The following is a 17,308-nucleotide window of genomic DNA, read 5'->3' as shown; positions in this document are numbered from 1 at the left end:
TCTTAGTAATGGCCATAGGGTGTTTCAATATTGTTATTTTTGATGTATGGGGTCGTCAATGTCAAACCAATGATAAGCATTCCTTCAGCCCAGTATCTGGAAGTTATTCTTTAACTTGTTTGGGAAATCCATAATCCACAACCCACACATTACAATCGTGCCTTTTGGACTTACTAGTGCTCCTCCAACTTTTAATCGCCTTATGATTGACGTGTTTAGAGAACATCTTGATGATTTTGTTCTTTTCTTCTTTGATGATATTCTGGTTTACTCAAAGAACAGATAATAACATGAACAACATGTGCAACGAGTACTTGAACTTCTACATCAGAATCAACTTTATACTAAGCATAGAAAATGCATCTTCTTCATTGACAAAGTGGATTACTTGGGATTTATTGTATCCAAGGATGGTGTTTTTACTGATCCAAGTAAGATTGAGGCAGTCATAGCTTGGCCTACACCTAAATCTATCAAAGACGTATGCAAATTTCTTGGTTTAATAGGATGGTATCGCACTTTTATTGAAGGCTATGCTAAGATTGCATCTCCATTGACTAATATACTTAAGAAGACCAAAGTGTTTACTTGGAATGAACGTGCTTAAGCTAGTCTTGAGAAACTCAACGAAGCTTTGGTGAATTCTCTAATGTTACAGCTTCCAGGCTTTTCAAAGACATTCATTGTGCTCATGGATGCAAGTGGACAAGCAATTAGTGGCGTTCTATCTCAAGAAGGAAGGCCGATAGCTTATGAATCTCGTAAGTTACGTACTCATGAGTTGAATCACCCTACACATGCTTTGGAATTATTGGCCACCGTTCATCCTTTTAAAGTATAACGAAATTATCTTCTTGCTGAAAGGATATTTGAATTACATGCAGATCATAAAAGCCTCAAATGGATTGACACTCATCCTGATCTTAATATGTGACAATGGAGATAGATGGAGTTATTATGCAATTATGATTTTGGAATTGAATATAAGCCTGGAAAGAAGAACCTAATAGCCAATGATTTAAGTAGAAAGAGTATTGTAGTGGTTGTCACAATTTCTACTACCTCTTTAATTAATCTTATTTGTGAAGGTATGCCTCAGGATCCATATTATACAAAGATTTTATATTTAATGAACTTGAATAAATGCACAAAGAAGCAAGAAAAAAAAATCAAAGGCTTTCATGTTGAAGACAATAATATTTACTTCAACAACTGTCTTTGTATTCCAAATCATGGTGGGATTAAACTTCAAATACTGCAGGAAAAGCTCACGATATACCTATTGCAAGACATCCAAGATATATTAAAACTTACACTACTGTAAGGAAAAGTTTTTTTTGGCCAAGATTAAAGCGTGATGTGTTAAACTATGCTACAAGATGTTTAACATGCCAACGTATTAAAGTTGAACGAGTTTGATACCCTCGTAAACTTCAACCTATTGATGCACCACATATAAAATGGGAATGCATATCCATGGATTTCATTACAGTATTGCCTACATCTCTGGGATATGACTCTATTTTAGTGGTTGTTGATATGCTTACAGTATGACCCATTTGTTCCTAATCAAGACAATGTTTATTGCTAAGGATATAGCTCAAGTCTTCATGAAAGGTGTCTTTATGTATCATGGTTTACCTCGTCGTATAACTTTTTGCCGTGATGCAAAGTTCACCTCAAATTTTTGAAAATCCTTATTCTTAGCTACAGGAACCCAATTGGTCTTTAGTACTACTTATCACCCTCAAACATATGGACAAACAGAACGGAACAACCAAATTATTGAGGATATGTTGAGAGCTTATTGTATGCATAAAAAGAGTAAATGGACCAGATAATTGTAGTTGGTTAAATTTGCATATAATTTCTCATTCCAACGCTCCTTTTCAAGTGTTGTATGGACAAGAGTGTCTTGCTCCATTAAAATGGACAGGACCTCTAATACGAGTTCAAGCATCTAAGGATGTTGGATGAAATGCAGCTATAGACAAACCTTATACGACAAGATATTAAGACTGCTCAAGATAGACAAAAAAGTTACCCTGACCCTAAACGATCTACTCGACTCTTTGAAGAAAGAGATATGGTATTTTTGAGAGTGAAACCCAAACGTAGCTCTTTATCAATGGGTAAATGTAAGAAGCGCAATGCCAGATATTGTCGACCTTTTGTAATCACAAAGAGGATCAATGATCAAGCTTACAAACTCTTGTTACCACCACACATAAAGGTACATGATTTTTTTACGTCATCTTACTTAAGAGGTATGTACTTGATCCAAATCACATTCTTGATGATTCTCTATTGTCTTCCTCTACCGATAAAATTTTTGAAGTGTACCCTATAGAGATTCTTCAAAGTAGAACTAAGCCTCTTTGTAATCAGACCATTATTGAACACCTTGTTAAATGGTCAACATATCCTGAGGAAGATGCTACTTGGGAATGCGATAACGTAATGAGACTAAACTTTCATGTCGAGGTGAGGACACCTCGAATTTTTCAAGTATGGAAAGATGTAAGATTACCAAATTTTGGGTCTCTTTTAAGAATAAGAAAAAACATTATAATGTGTGTTTCGTAAAATTTTGGTCTAGGTTGTCTATTGAGAGTGTCGTAAGGTTCTAAAGTAAAAAGCAAGGCCGTTTCCATGTTTAAGTAGGTCAAATGGATGTTGATTCAGTTTTGAAAAATTCCACTTTTTTTTAAAAGCTTTTTGGTGCTTTTTTATAGAAAGCAAGGCCGGATCCTTAATCTACGAGTCTTGGGGAAGCTATGATTCAATTTTGTAAAAATTTACCTTTCAAACACTATTTTTAGATTCTTATGATTTTTAGTGTTTTTTTTAGTGAAAATCGAGTCCGCTTTCTTATTTCGGTGGACAAGGAGAACTCGTAGCTCAATTTTAGAATTTTTCTTTTCTTTTTAGGCTATTTTTAGCTTTTTGTGCTTCTCAATGTTTTTGAAAAGCAACGTGCTTTTTAAGATGACCTAAATGTAAAGTTATTATTTTTAATCATCGTCGGATTTAAAAATGACCACCCGCAAAAAAAACAAGATTAAACAAAAAATTTATAAAAATTTGTTTTAAAAAAAGGCAATAATTATGTCGGGCATCACGGTGCAACATAGTTTAGTCACTGTCGCATTAGTTGCCAAGATTCTATCCAATTAGTCAAATTTTATTGAAAATTTGAAGGGAAATTGGGAGAGTTGACCACCAAAAGCCAAGCCATGTTTTTAGAAAAGTCCAAAAATGCATGCAGCTATAACTAGAAAAGAGGGAACGCTAGTAGCTGGCTTGAGCACTTTCATCATGTTTAGCACACTGATTTATGCACACAATGTGTTTACGGTCATGTGTGTATATAAAAGTGCTTTTTGTTTCACATCACGTAGACGATAAGAACACTGTTTTGGTCATATCTCACAAACCATTATGAATCAGGCCGAGCCCTTTAAACCAGATATAAAACACATCATGTAGAACATTTTATCTCTAGGTATCATGTGAAAATTCTGCACGAGCTAGACTCATGGTCTAAAAACAACTTGTTTCCCACTGCACAGTCAAATTTTGGACCCCAGGCTCCTTGGAGAACCACTATATAGATTCATTGGATGAGCAAACCCAACTATATAGATTGTACTGCACAATCAAATTTTGGACCCCAGGCTCCTTGGAGAACCACTATAGATTCATTGGATGAGCAAACCCACGTAGCCAACTAAAAATCTTGATTAAACTTGATGATAATTGTATTTAGGTCTCCGATATCACTTCATGAGTGTGAGTTATTAACCATTCCAAGACCGGGTTTACCTACGCGTGTAGGGGTGCTACCAAGGGGGAGTACCATATGACATCGTGAGTTGGTCAAATTGTTTATATATGATTTATGGTTTGTTTTTTTTAGTTGATTTCAAGTGTTAGATGTCTGTAAACTTATGTGAGGATATATGGTTAGTCACACTGAATAGTATGGGCATATATGAATATAGTGGCTTTTTTTCGTGTTACTGTTTGTTGCATGAGTATCATGTGGGCAAAGTGATGTATTAAGGTGTTATTCATATTATGGATCTAAGCTTGATGCATTTGTTTGAGGTCAAATACTTTCGTTTGCGTGTTATGCATGCACCCGAAAATGACAAAAAGTTGTTTTTTGCATATATGGGAAGTTATGGTTTATGGTTGATCAAAGTGACAAAGTTGTTTTGCATCATGTTTATGTTGATGGAATTATGTCATATGATGTACGAAAACTCACGGATGGATGTGGATGCCTCATGTGCATGTAAATGTTGCATTCCGCCCTTCGAGGTCAAAAACTAGCTCTATGTGCTAGGGAGGTGAGGTGCAGTCATAGTGCATCACTTATGCATGGTTGGGTATTGTCAAAATCATATTTTCATATCATGTTTAGTTGTTTTTCGGACTTATTTTTATGCATAAAAATCTCATGTCTTAAGGGCCATGTGTGTGGGCTCAGTTTGATTGCAGTAGATATGTCAAACTCCAAGTGTGGGAGTCGGTTCAGTATGGAATATGGTTTCTGGTCAAGGGTTGAGATCCCTCATGGATTATGGTTGTGGTTTTTTTTATTGTGGACGCCCGTGTGGCTCTTGGATATTTTTTTGGAATATGGTTATGCTGTTGAAATTTTTGCAGCCATGTTATGTGCTAAAGTGGTTTGCAGGATTGGATCTGCATCACCCTTAGTTGGGTGGAGTGCTCACCCATGTGATGTGATTGGATTATGGTTTATAGTTTTGGATTGGATCATGAAGTGGTTTTGTTGGTTTATGGTGGACGTGTAAGGGTAGAAACCATGTATGATGCGATTGCTTGGAAAAGATTGTTTGTGCATATGGAAGATGCTATTGTGATTGGAGTCATGTGTTATGTTTCTCATGGAAGTGTTGCTACAAGACTAAGAACACCTACATAGCTTAGTATTAGACAAAAGGGTTGATGACCTGGGGGCATTGCTGGATTGGGAGTGTTGTCTAAGTCTTCTATTTTGTTAGGCTTATCTACATGGTTAGTGTGCGAGGGGTTGAACAACCTACATGGCTAACGCGTTGGGGATCTTACCTTGGCTTTGCCTAAACCCCCGATGTTGGGCATCGAAGAGGCATGGAAACTAAATTGATATGGTTGGTGTTGATACCCTACCACATGTTGGTATTTGGGATCCTTTCCCAGCTCGGGTTCATGGAGGGAGGCAAAGTGGCCTCAGCCTATGTCTTGCTCAGGCAGGTTGGAGGTGTTCTGGCTCGCCCGTTGAAGTGAAATTCTCTATGTCCATAGTAGAGCGGTGGATGGGTGAAATGGTCGATCCCTACAAAGGGTCCGGTGCTTTGCTAGTCATTTTATATTTTTGATGTTATGGTATACCCAGATTTTGTTACTGCATTAATGCATGATTATTTGTTTCATTTAGATAGAGTATTTTAAGATTCTCTTACGTCATTCTCATGTGTTTGTGCACTCTCTTTCACCCTCCACAATTCTCTCTCTCTCTCTCTCTCTTTTTTTTTGCAATGCAAAGTACACATATATTCACCCTCCACAATGTTATTTTTCTTGAGTATGCTTTCATTCATATCACCCATTCAGAGGTAGCACTAGTCACTAGGTGCCTCTAGATGCACTTCGGCTCATGGTCTAATCTCCATGCTAGGTCGGGCACTGAGAACTCCTCCCCTATGCAAACGCTTTTGTAAATCTGATGTATATTGAAAATTGTATAAAAGTGTAAATTGTGTATTTTGTGCATAGACCCCTGGGGATGGGTATCTTTCACAATGATTGATGACCAAAGAGAGTTGGTGACAACGGACATACTTGTTTAACCCCAATAGTGCTTGCAAAAAAAAATGAAATTCCTCTTTCCATGTGCAATTGACACATCACCTTCTCATAGATTCGAGAAACTAAAAGCATAAACTCACTTGGCACTTGGAGTTCTTCCATCCTTCTCCACAAATTGTTACATGGAATCATACCAAAGAAAATGCATGCTCTCTTAGCGTGGCTCATACCGACATATTGAAAAGTTTCCCCGAGTTTATATGCTGCTAGCATATTCCAAACTTTGGAAGCATCTATTCAAGAAGACTAAAAGTGAAGCCTTGCTTCACATTAAAAAAATTCATCAAGTTACTATGCTCATAGCCATCTTATGCTTTTGCAGACATTCACCTAACATGGAATTTGTAGGAAAAATGTATGCAGTCCCATGGTTCATGCCCTCAAAAGAAAATATAGACTGACAAGGCATACCTTGTCCTACTGGTACAAGAGAAATGTTTAACAAAAAAAAATCCAAGTAGCACAAAGAGATTCACCACATGAATGTGGCAAACAAACCTTCAAGAATAAAAAAGAAAAGCAACTTTTGCAATTTCTTAACTACATGTTCTATTTCTATCAGTTTATTGCATCATATTCAAATAACTAAAAAACGTAGATACCTAATGGATGATGTGTAAATGATGGTGGAAACTCCTTAATGGCATCCGGGAAAGCCATATCGATCCATGCAATGCATGGGGACAATGCTTTTTTTTATGTTATCCCAAAAAAAAATTTGGACCTTTGCTCTTTGAAAATCTATAGTTGACAATCTCTTCTTGGCCACATTGATTGAACCGTTTCCCCTTGGGTAGCTCCTACCTCCTTCAAGATGAAAGAGATGATTAGCTTAGTAAGTTGCTCCAGCTGAGTAGCAAGCAATTGGACACATACTGCCAACTTACAAAACCAGTCATCCAAATTTTGAAAATCAGGTCATGTGACATATTCCTTTGCAATCATTAGTATCCTCCAAAATTTCAAGCACACTCTGGGGAGGAGGAGTGGATATCGGGTCCATGAAATACTACATCCTAGATGTTGATAAATGAGGACCTTGAAGAAAGACCGCCTTGCAAATCAAAGAACAATTGCCAAGGAAATCAATTAGCTTTGCTAACTTGATACCATCAAGTGGTAAGAAATCGATGTCGACCGCGAACTTGCAAAACTCACAGCCTAGTTGAAACTTCATCGTTATTGGAAGGCTCATCAAAAAAGACCGTAACTAATCCAACAACTAGTAATTGTCACTTGTAAATAGTAAGCATGTGTTGCTAGAATTGATCGACTTGTATGATGCAACTCATGGTTGATGTCATTTTGGTAGTCAAAAACATCACAGTAAAAAAAATATAAAATAGGTGTGTACTCCTAAAGTTCTTGGAATTTTTGATAACTTGCTAAGATTTATGGAATTGGCTACACCTCGCAAATAATTTTTTATTTATTTCAAGCCAATATAATATTTGTAATGTGTTACGGGCTCAATGAGAGTTCCAAACAGTAAAGAATAGGTCAATTAGAGTGCCTAAGTTGCAGATTCAGTAAGGTTGTGGAGCCCTAAAGGCCTTGGGCAGCCGGACAATGCATATTTTTACCCTACATATATAAGGCAATGTGCAAATGGAATTAGGGTTCTCAGCCTCATTTGTTGAGACCACTCTTTAGTGAGAGCTCATGAGGTGTGTGGCTATGGAATCCTTGAGCTTCTCCTTGCTCATGTGACTTGATTAACAATAACTAATGCTTAATTCTCTTTCACTATGCCTTTCTCATACTCTCTTATGATTTTTAATGATGCTTGATTAGCTTGATCTTAATTCATTACTGGTTAATCTTGTTGATTGCCCTCTATTCTTTGTGTGTGCATGTAGGTTTGATTGGAGTGCAGATGCTCAATAGATCTATGTGTGTGCACTTATGATTAGTGTGTTGCATGATGGGATTAGTGATGTATGTGTCGTTGCATCATTAGTGTACGTGATTGGGTTGATTTGAGGTGAAGAGAAGTGGATGTGGAGATTGCCAATTTTTGTGGCTTAGCTCCTCCATAGGCTGAGAAGCTCACCTCCTAGAATCGTCATTCGTGCTGCCATGATTAGCTCACTAGTTGTGTGAGTGTTTCAATGCCCTAGTTGGGTAGCTCATCACTCCGGATTGACAATTATTGTTGGTCATTGGAGCTATGATACAATGGTAGCCCCAACATTCGGCGCCATTGTTGAAGAACGATTGCCTATGCTAGTGTAATTATGGCATAATTGGATATGTTTTCTCACTAGTTTCTTCACTAATTTCGCTTGTGGGTTTGTTATTTTGTGGATTTTGGATGTATGTGCATATGGAAATGTATTCAGTTTCTCCTAGTTTGTTACCAAATCTTGCTAATTGTGTGCCTACACACTCTAATTTCACACTAACTTCTTGCTAATTTCACTAATTTTTGCTAGCTTACATACTAATTTTGACTAACATTTTGTGTTTATGCTTTGACATTTGCTTAGTTGATCAATTGCAATTGTGTGCACTAAAATTGAGTGTGTGTGCACTCTAATTGAGTGTGTGTACGCCTAATTTTAGGTGTGTGTGCACTATTTTGCTCTTGTGTGTGTACCTAAAAATCAATGTGTACACAATGATTTGGCTAATATGATGTTTGATTTTGTGTGGTCATGCTCAATTAGAGATTTGTGTGATCAATTTGCAATTTCGACATGATTAACACGTGTGTGCACACTTAGAAATTGGTAAAAATTATCAATTATTAATGTGTGTGTGTGTGTGTGTGCACCTAAAAGTTAATTAGTGTGCATGATTAAATCAACGTTAATGGTTAATTGTTGCATTTTTAAGCTCAAAACAGGGTACACACCAAAATGCGTCAAATTTTTAACCTAATTTTGTCGGTTTAATTGCTTAGTTTTGAATTTTATTAGCAAAATTAATTGGAGATTGGATCAATGTGCTAATTGAGTTTTGATTTGGTTGCACCATTCCTTTATGTGAGATATCTTTTTTTAAAAACGTGTATTTTTTGGATAATTTTTGCAACTTTTTGCTCATTTTTGCATTAGTTCACAATTAATTCTGTAAACATTTGATAATTGTGATCTTGAGGAGCTGTTTTGTGTGCATATTGAGAGCATGATTTTGAGAACTTTTGTGCCCTCATTGGTCGAATTTTGTGTGTTTTGCTATTTTTGAGGGTCGGGTTGGTGACTTTGTCATAACTACCATTTTCGATAAAAGCTACTACTTTTGGCTTACTTTTGCGCATCAAAAGTGTTTGAATACAATTTCCAATGATTTTATGGTGTTTATGAATTTTTCCAAAAAAAAAAAAGATTTTTTGGTAATTTTTTGGAACTTTTAGCGTTTTTGGCATTTTCGAACATTTAAAAAATAAAAATTGAAACTTGGTTCCAACTCCAACTGGCGGTTGATCATGAGCATCAAAGTACGCTCTAGAAAATTTTCATCGATTGTGTGGATTCGACGACGAAATTTTGGGCTTTTCGATGCGAAAATCGGATTTCGACGATTTGTTTTGGGTGAGAACTCTCTCCTATGGTAATTAAGGTTTTAAAAAGTAAAAAAAAAAGACCCCTCCCCCCAAGCATATAGGCACGCTAAAGATATACTTTCTCTTCTTTCTCTCTCATCTCCACTCCCACTCCCTCTCTCTACTTGGTCAAGGTGGGACCCACCAACCTTAAAAAAAACTGTCTCTCTCACCCTCTCTCTAGTGCCTCACGATGCAATAAGCAAGCCCTTTTTATTTTAAGTCAACTCTCTCTTTCTCTCTCCTCGTGATGAGGCCCCACACAAACACACCACTCTCTCTCTCTCTCTCAATCTCTCAAAACTTTGCATTTTTGTTGCCGACTTGAAGGCAATGTCGGACAAAACTTGCAAGGGTGGAAAATCCACACTTGCCATGGAGAATGATGCAAAATCTCCAAGGAATTTGGGTGCTAATCCAACCACATCGTCTACAACAACGGAAGCAATGATCATGGCCTACTTGGTCTCTACGACATAATTCTCATCCAAATGATTTCAACCCTTCACATTGAAGATGAAATTGAGGAACCCACGGACTTGATGAAAGCTCAACAAGTCTTTTTAGACCTCTACTACGATGCAACAGATGAGTTAAATGAACACTCAGCTATCTCAGAAGATTCGGGATCAGAAAAAGAACATGTGAGAGCTAAGCTACTCCTGAAAGGAGGGGAGGAAAAGTTTTTTGACTTTCCTAACCAAAAATCGAGAAGAAAAAAATGGTATAGACGAAAAAAAGACACCAGAAACGTGAAAACAAGACCTATGCCATTAGTCTCCAGTAGAACACAATTCCTGATGCAGATAGATGCACATGATTGTTTCAAGGACAAAATCACTTGCAGATATCCTTTAACAAAAATGCAAAAATGTCAAGAACATTGAGAAAAACAAGGAAGGATACTCAAGCAAAGCCAAACAAACAGGACAAGGAGCCAACCATGACACGAAGTGAGTGGAAAAAGAAATATCGAGAGTTGAAAAAAGCTCTAAAGGAGGTATATACAACCAAAATGGAAACCACAGAAGAGGATGGAAAAATGTAATGAGTGTTCCATCCCATTACAAAAAGTATACTCTCCAAGATAAAAAATTCATTGTCGAACAACCTGTTAGAAAACTACAAAAATAGGGCGAGTCCTATGAAGGGCCTGAGAACGCGAAAAAGATAGACTTGGCTGAACTAGGGGAAGAACCTAGCCCTGCCTACATTGCAAATGATTTAACAGAGGAAGAAGAAGAGCTTTTGCTAAGCTTGCTAAAAGAATACCGAGATATCTTTGCTTGGTCTTACAAGGATCTCAAGGGTGTTGATCCAGAAATTTGTCGACATACCATACCCATGAGAGATGATGTGAAACCAAGTAGACAAAGGCCATACACATACAATGAAACATTTGCCAGGAAAATCAAAGAAGAGATTGAGAAACTAAAGGAAGCGAAATTCATTTACGAAATTGAATACACAGATTGGGTGTCTCCAATTGTGGTAGTACCCAAGAAGAATGGAAAATTACGAGTGTGTGTCAACCTCAAAAAAGTGAATGCAACTACCATTAGAGACAACTTTCCTCTTCCAATCATTGAGCATGTTTTAAAACAAGTTGCAGGAAAAGAATCTTACAGATTCTTAGATGGCTTTTCGGAATATAATCAGCTTTTGGTTGACCCAAAAGATCAACATAAAACTGCTTTTGCAACGGAATGGGGTATTTTTGCGTATCGGGTTATGCCCTTTGGATTAACTAATGCTCCTGCCACCTTTGAAAGATTGATGATCCATGCTTTTAAAGAGTATCCCAGGAAATTCTTGGAAGAGTATATGGATGATCTATGCGTACATTCATCAATCTAAGCTGATCATTTTGAACACCTCTAAAAGGTATTCAAAAAATGTAGACTTTGTAGGATTTGCTTAAATCCTGAAAAGTGCACATTCATGGGTAGACAAGGAAAAATTCATGCACATATAGTGTCTAAAATTGGCATAGCTACTGATATTGAAAAAATTCATGTCATTGCTAATTTGCCTAGACCAACAACAATCAATGGGGCTCAAGCCTGGGGCATTATGGATATTACAGACGGTTCATTTACATGTACGCTATAATTGCAAAATCCATGTATAGCTTGATTACACACTTTGAGTGGACTGAAGCATGTGAAGAATCCTTCATGAAGCTTAAGCAAGATCTCACTTCAGCTCCAATATTGAAAGCACCAGATTGGGATAAGATATTCCACATACATGTTGATGCTTCCAATTTTGCCATAGGTTGTGTACTAGCTCAACCAAGAGAAGTGAAAATTGATTTTCCTATTTCTTATACTAGTCAACAATTGAACATGGCAGAAAAGAATTACACTACCACAGAAAGGCATGGATTAGGAATGATCTATGCCATTAAAAGGTATAGACATTACCTATTAGCCAACAAGTTTGTGTTCTTTGTGGACCACCAAGCTTTGTTGTACTTGGTCAACAAGCCATGCAGCACAAGAAGAATAGTGAGATGGTTCATCATTCTTCTGGAATTTGATTTCACTGTGGTTGTAAAAAAGGGCACTACACATCAAAAAGAAGATCATTTGCCAAGGATTGTTTCAGGAGAATCACCTAAAGGAGTAGACGATGATCTATTAGATGCCTATTTGTTCTCAATGGAAATGATACCTCGGTGGTCGGAAAACATGGTATCATTGATGACAATAGCTCAAGTGGATTCACAAATACCACTTCCTATTACAATCGGATTAATTGAGCAATCAGCTATGTATCACTAGCTGGTAGGCTATACAAAAGAAACCGAGATGAAATATTGCTCTTATGCATTAAACCTAAAGAGAAAGAACAATACCTAAGTCAAGCACATATTACAATAGTAGGACTTCACTTTGCGGAAGACGAAACTATGTGACGAATTTTGAGACTTGGAGTATTTTGGCCAACTATGAGGAGTGATGTTCGCTCTTTTGTAAAGGATTGTCCTCAATGTAAAAACAGCCACCCATACCTCACATAATATTGTTTCAAATGTTGCCTGTTCCTAAGTGGAGTAACTATCTAGTTACTTACTTATCAAGCCGTACATTTCTTGAGGATATGAGTAAATACCGTCAAAGAGCAATTGAAACGGAAGCAAGAGACTATGCTCTTATTGAAAACCAATTGTATCGAAGAGGTAAGGATCAACATTTGCGTCTTTTTGCAAATGAAGACGAATATATTCCAATTATAGAACAAGCACATGCCATATTAGTTGGAGGTCACTTTTCTAGTGAGACCACCACAAGAGCAATCTTGATGGCAGGCATATGGTGGCCAACACTTTTTGCAGATGCCAAAGAATATGGTCAAAGGTGTGATGCTTGTTAACGAGCAAAAATGCAGACACGTGTAGATAGCATGCCCTTAAGACCAATGATGGGGGCTAGAGCTTTCACAAAATGGGGTATAGACTTTGTTGGGCCAATACAGCAACCTGCTTATAGAACCCAAGCTCAATATATCATTGTAGCTACGTACTATTTGACCAAGTGGGCCGAGGCTAAAGCAACTCAAACGAATGATTCCAGAACCACTGTCGCATTCTCATATGAGTATGTATTCACGAGAATTGGACTGCCAATAGAAATTGTTAGTGATCGGGGAACTCATTTTCTCAATGAGGTAATTGAGTATTTGCTTAATGAGTTTATGGTTATCCATAACAATCGACTCCCTCTCACCCACAAGCAAACATATAAGCTGAGCATACGAACAAAATTCTTAGCTCAGTATTGACTAAAGTGGTTAGTTTAGGAAGGACACACTAGGAAATGAATCTCCATGCTGCTCTATGGGCTTATCGAGTTTCATTCAAAATAGCTTTAAATGCTATACCCTTTAACCTTGTTTATGTCTTGATGCCATACTGCCAATAGAATTTCTATTGCCAACACTAAGGGTAGCAAATAATCTTGAGTGGGTTGGACATGAATTGTCAGAAAGATTAGAAGATTTAGAAAAGCTAGATGAGCAAAGGCTAACTGTCGTAGCTCACATCTATGCACAAAAGTGGAAACAAAAACAGTTTTTTGATTCCCATCTCATCACAAAAATCTTCAAGAAAGGGGACTTAGTTTTAGTCTATTCCCTTAAGAAACACATTCCAAGTTTAAGAAAAAGAGAAATGGACCGTTTATCATTGAAAATTTGTCTCCAAGTGGAGCAGTTAAGCTATCCACCCTAGATGGTGAACCAATGGCTAATTGGATTAGTGGATGTCGTTTAAAGAAATACAATTTGCCGCTAACCAATGAATTGCTAGAAATAATGCATGCAGCCAAGCAAAGGAGGATTAAACGACAACAGGTTGTTGATGAAGCCCAAGAGGAAGCTTGGCTTCGGGTACTCAAATGAAAAGCTGCTCTCAAGAATCAACAGATACCGATTCCCATTAACACTCTGGAAATAGATGACCGACAATGGGAATTGCCGAAAGATGCCGTATCAACAGATGATGAATGGTTAGATGGAATGGACCTTCGCATCAAAGTACAGATCAACAATCATAGCATAAATGTCTTGGTCGATACATGAGCTAGAGTAAATGCAGTCAGTTATTCCACGTACAAGAAAGCAACAAATCAATCTTTGACAGCCGGAATAGCGACTATCAAAGGATGCAACAAGAACCCAACACCAACATTGGGAGTAGTCAACTTGAATGTGATAGTACATGGATGTTCATGCCCTCATCAGTTTGTATCCTTACTAGATAACACATGAATGAGACAATGATTCTAGGAATCTCATGGATGCGGACATACAAAGCAGTACCAGATTGGGATACAAATCAACTCAAGCTATCACCTAAAGGCGGGCAACTCATTGTTCCAATTGCACCAAGCAAGGAGGAATGGAAAGGAAGCAATCAGGAGATCAAACTATGAAGTAACAATCTTCTCCATCCTATCGACAAGCAAATGCTACAGGTAGCATGCAAAGAGTCATGAAAATTTGGGTACCAAAAGCACAGCTTAAGGATAAGCTGATTCAAATCTGGGTGCCCAAAACATCATCGACAATACCCAAAACGGTTCCAAAGATCAAAACACAGAGCCGAGCATCTCCAAGCAAGGAACCTAACACAAAATGGGTTTGGAAGAAAAAAGAGCACTTATCTTCTTTGCAAACGGGAAAACCAATCAAGCAACGGAGAGTTAAGTCTCAGAAACCTCAACCACACCATTCTGACCAAGACAAACCAAGGTATCAATGGCGAGTAAAAGCTTGACAATAGTCATTACTGGTACCTAAAGCCCAGGAGATTTGCGTGCTAAAGCATCTTGATGGTACAATCAAGCAAAGAGCACACAAGCTACAAAATTTACTCTTTGGAAGACAACAACAACAAGCCTCGACATCAGAACCCTTGAGTTAATTACTCAAGACCCACCTCTTGCACAACATAATGGTTTGAACTGCATTGATCTTCAAAGCATGGTAGAGCCAATCAAGGCTATGCATAGACACGATTATTCAACCCGTGCACACGGTTGTCCCGGAGTACGCCATCTAGGAGGGGTGGAAGAGTACTAAGAAATTAAGGGCAATGTTTGAAGAGGGAGAAAAAAGTTTTATGTTAACGTATGATTTTTTGCAAAATTACCTAATAATGCCGTTATAAATCATCAACATGGAAATTTAATTGATGATATCTCCCCGATGAGTATAAATAGTGTATATACTATCAAAAAATCATAAAAAATTAGTTCTTTTTGTTTTTTTTTTTCATTTTTCTCGATATTGAGACTCAAAAATTAGAGAAATCCAATAAAAAACAATAAAGCTGTGGTTTTTAATGGATTTTTTTAATTATTGGATTTTCACTTTGCTTTTTTAGCGCAAATTGTTATTTTCTTTGATTTTTCTCAATGAACATATAAAAAATTAATAATAAATAGCAAGGGAGCTCAGATGGAAAAACTGAAGACACGGTGGTGAAAAGACAAGGCAAACAAGCACAAAAATTTTCAATGAAATCGGAAGATGGAAGCGGGAAGCCTAAATTAGGCGGCCAGACCTACCTTTGCAAAATTCTTGCAGAATGAGCTACATGAATCCGATCGGGGAAATTTTTGAGTCTAACATAGATTTCACGGCCTAGTAGGACTAACAGGGGAATTTGGGAAAAATTGGTTCGGGAAGTCCGAGTATAGATACCTAAGGTAGGCTAAAATCACCTCATTTCCACTTGTTGCCCTTGGAGGGAGAGGATTTCGACTTCTTCGCGCATACTTTTTGGAGCCTACAGTCACCCGTTTTCAGCGCCGTCTCACACGAGACATGAGAGGTAAGTTCTTTACTCATCAATGATCCATTTTGTATGGCCGGAAGCTAGTCTAAACCCTTAGAAAAAACCCTAGAATTTGAGCAATGCACGAAGACCTACGACCAAAAACTGACCATAGTGGCCTGTCAGCTCAACCAAATCGGATGAGATTTGAAATGTAACATGCCCTAACATAATAGAACCTTTCTATATCATCAGTTGACCATTCGGCAAGGGTCGAGGGGGTCCCCAGTAGAAAAGCTAGGTTTTTGACAGATGCCAGAATTGCATTCTGATTCCACAGACAGCTTACCTAAGAGGCCTATATACAATATATATGATTGGTTTTGTGAAATCAATCAAGCAAAGCCCTCGAAAAGCAGAAAACGGCTCGAAGGCTACAAAGCGTCAAATTCGACATACGGGGTCAAACTGACTCCAAATGGGCCAAAATTGGATGAGTTGCTTCACAACTATGTTGCGAACAAGTCCATAGCTTTAGAGGTGACTAACCAACTCAACAGGCAGTGTAGTCACAGAGATTGGTGTTTTTAGAGTCCACAAAGCACAAAGTGGTGCCGACAAGATCAAAGTTTACCGTATTCAATTTAGGACTTGTTTTAGGTGTATAGAATGTGTTTATGTCAAAATTTTTAAGTTTTGCTAGAAAAATGTGACTGCTGTAAATAATCGCGATTATTTACTTTTGCACTATTTTTGCTTGAGAGTTGCATCATCACCTCACATATCATTTGTACACACCTAATACATGCCAAAATTCAAGTATGAGCCAAAATGATCACATATAACTTGGAAAATTGCCAAACAACGCAAAGAAGTCTTTGCAAGCCAAATTCTGAGTTATGAGCCACATTTCTTGATCCAAATCACCCCATACTCCATACACAAGGTCTATACAATGCCTAGAACCAAGTTGTGCCAAAAAATGTTGATTTTGGTAGAAAAGTTAATAATCATGATTATTTACTTTCATGCCAAAATGGGGGAATTTTGCTATTTTGCCATCATACATCCAAAGTACATGATGAGCTAAGCCCATTAGCCAAGTTTGAACAAATTTGGAGCTCAAAATCTCAGATTTTCTTTATATCTACCGGTTCAGAGACCTAAAGCCAAAATCTGGTATCATTTTGATCCTATGCATCCAAATGAGTCCATATTTCACTCAAAGTATCTATTTGGTATATACTTCAAGCCTGTAATGCCAAATTTGCAAAAAGTTGAAACTTACTCAGCTATAAATAATCGCGATTATTTACTTTTGTTGCACTTTTTTGTTTGGACTTTATAATTTTGTTCCTTGCATGTTTTTATGCATCTATACTTGTTCAAAAATTGATTTGAAGCAAATTGGACCAAAATTGTCAGCATTTCAGACTAAAGGTGTAACATTTAATGGCCTAGTAACTTGTGTGTAGCGGAAAATAGCATGAACATAGTGAGCATTTCATTAGAATAGATTTCTAATGAGATTAACATGAGTGCTTGGGTGGAGAGAGCAACAAAAAGCATAACACCTAGTTAGATAGCATGAACAATAC

The sequence above is a fragment of the Adiantum capillus-veneris genome, chromosome 21 (assembly GCF_014529385.1).
Source record: "Adiantum capillus-veneris isolate H3 chromosome 21, ASM1452938v2, whole genome shotgun sequence".
Lineage (NCBI taxonomy): Eukaryota > Viridiplantae > Streptophyta > Polypodiopsida > Polypodiales > Pteridaceae > Adiantum > Adiantum capillus-veneris.
This window is presented reverse-complemented; position numbering follows the sequence as displayed.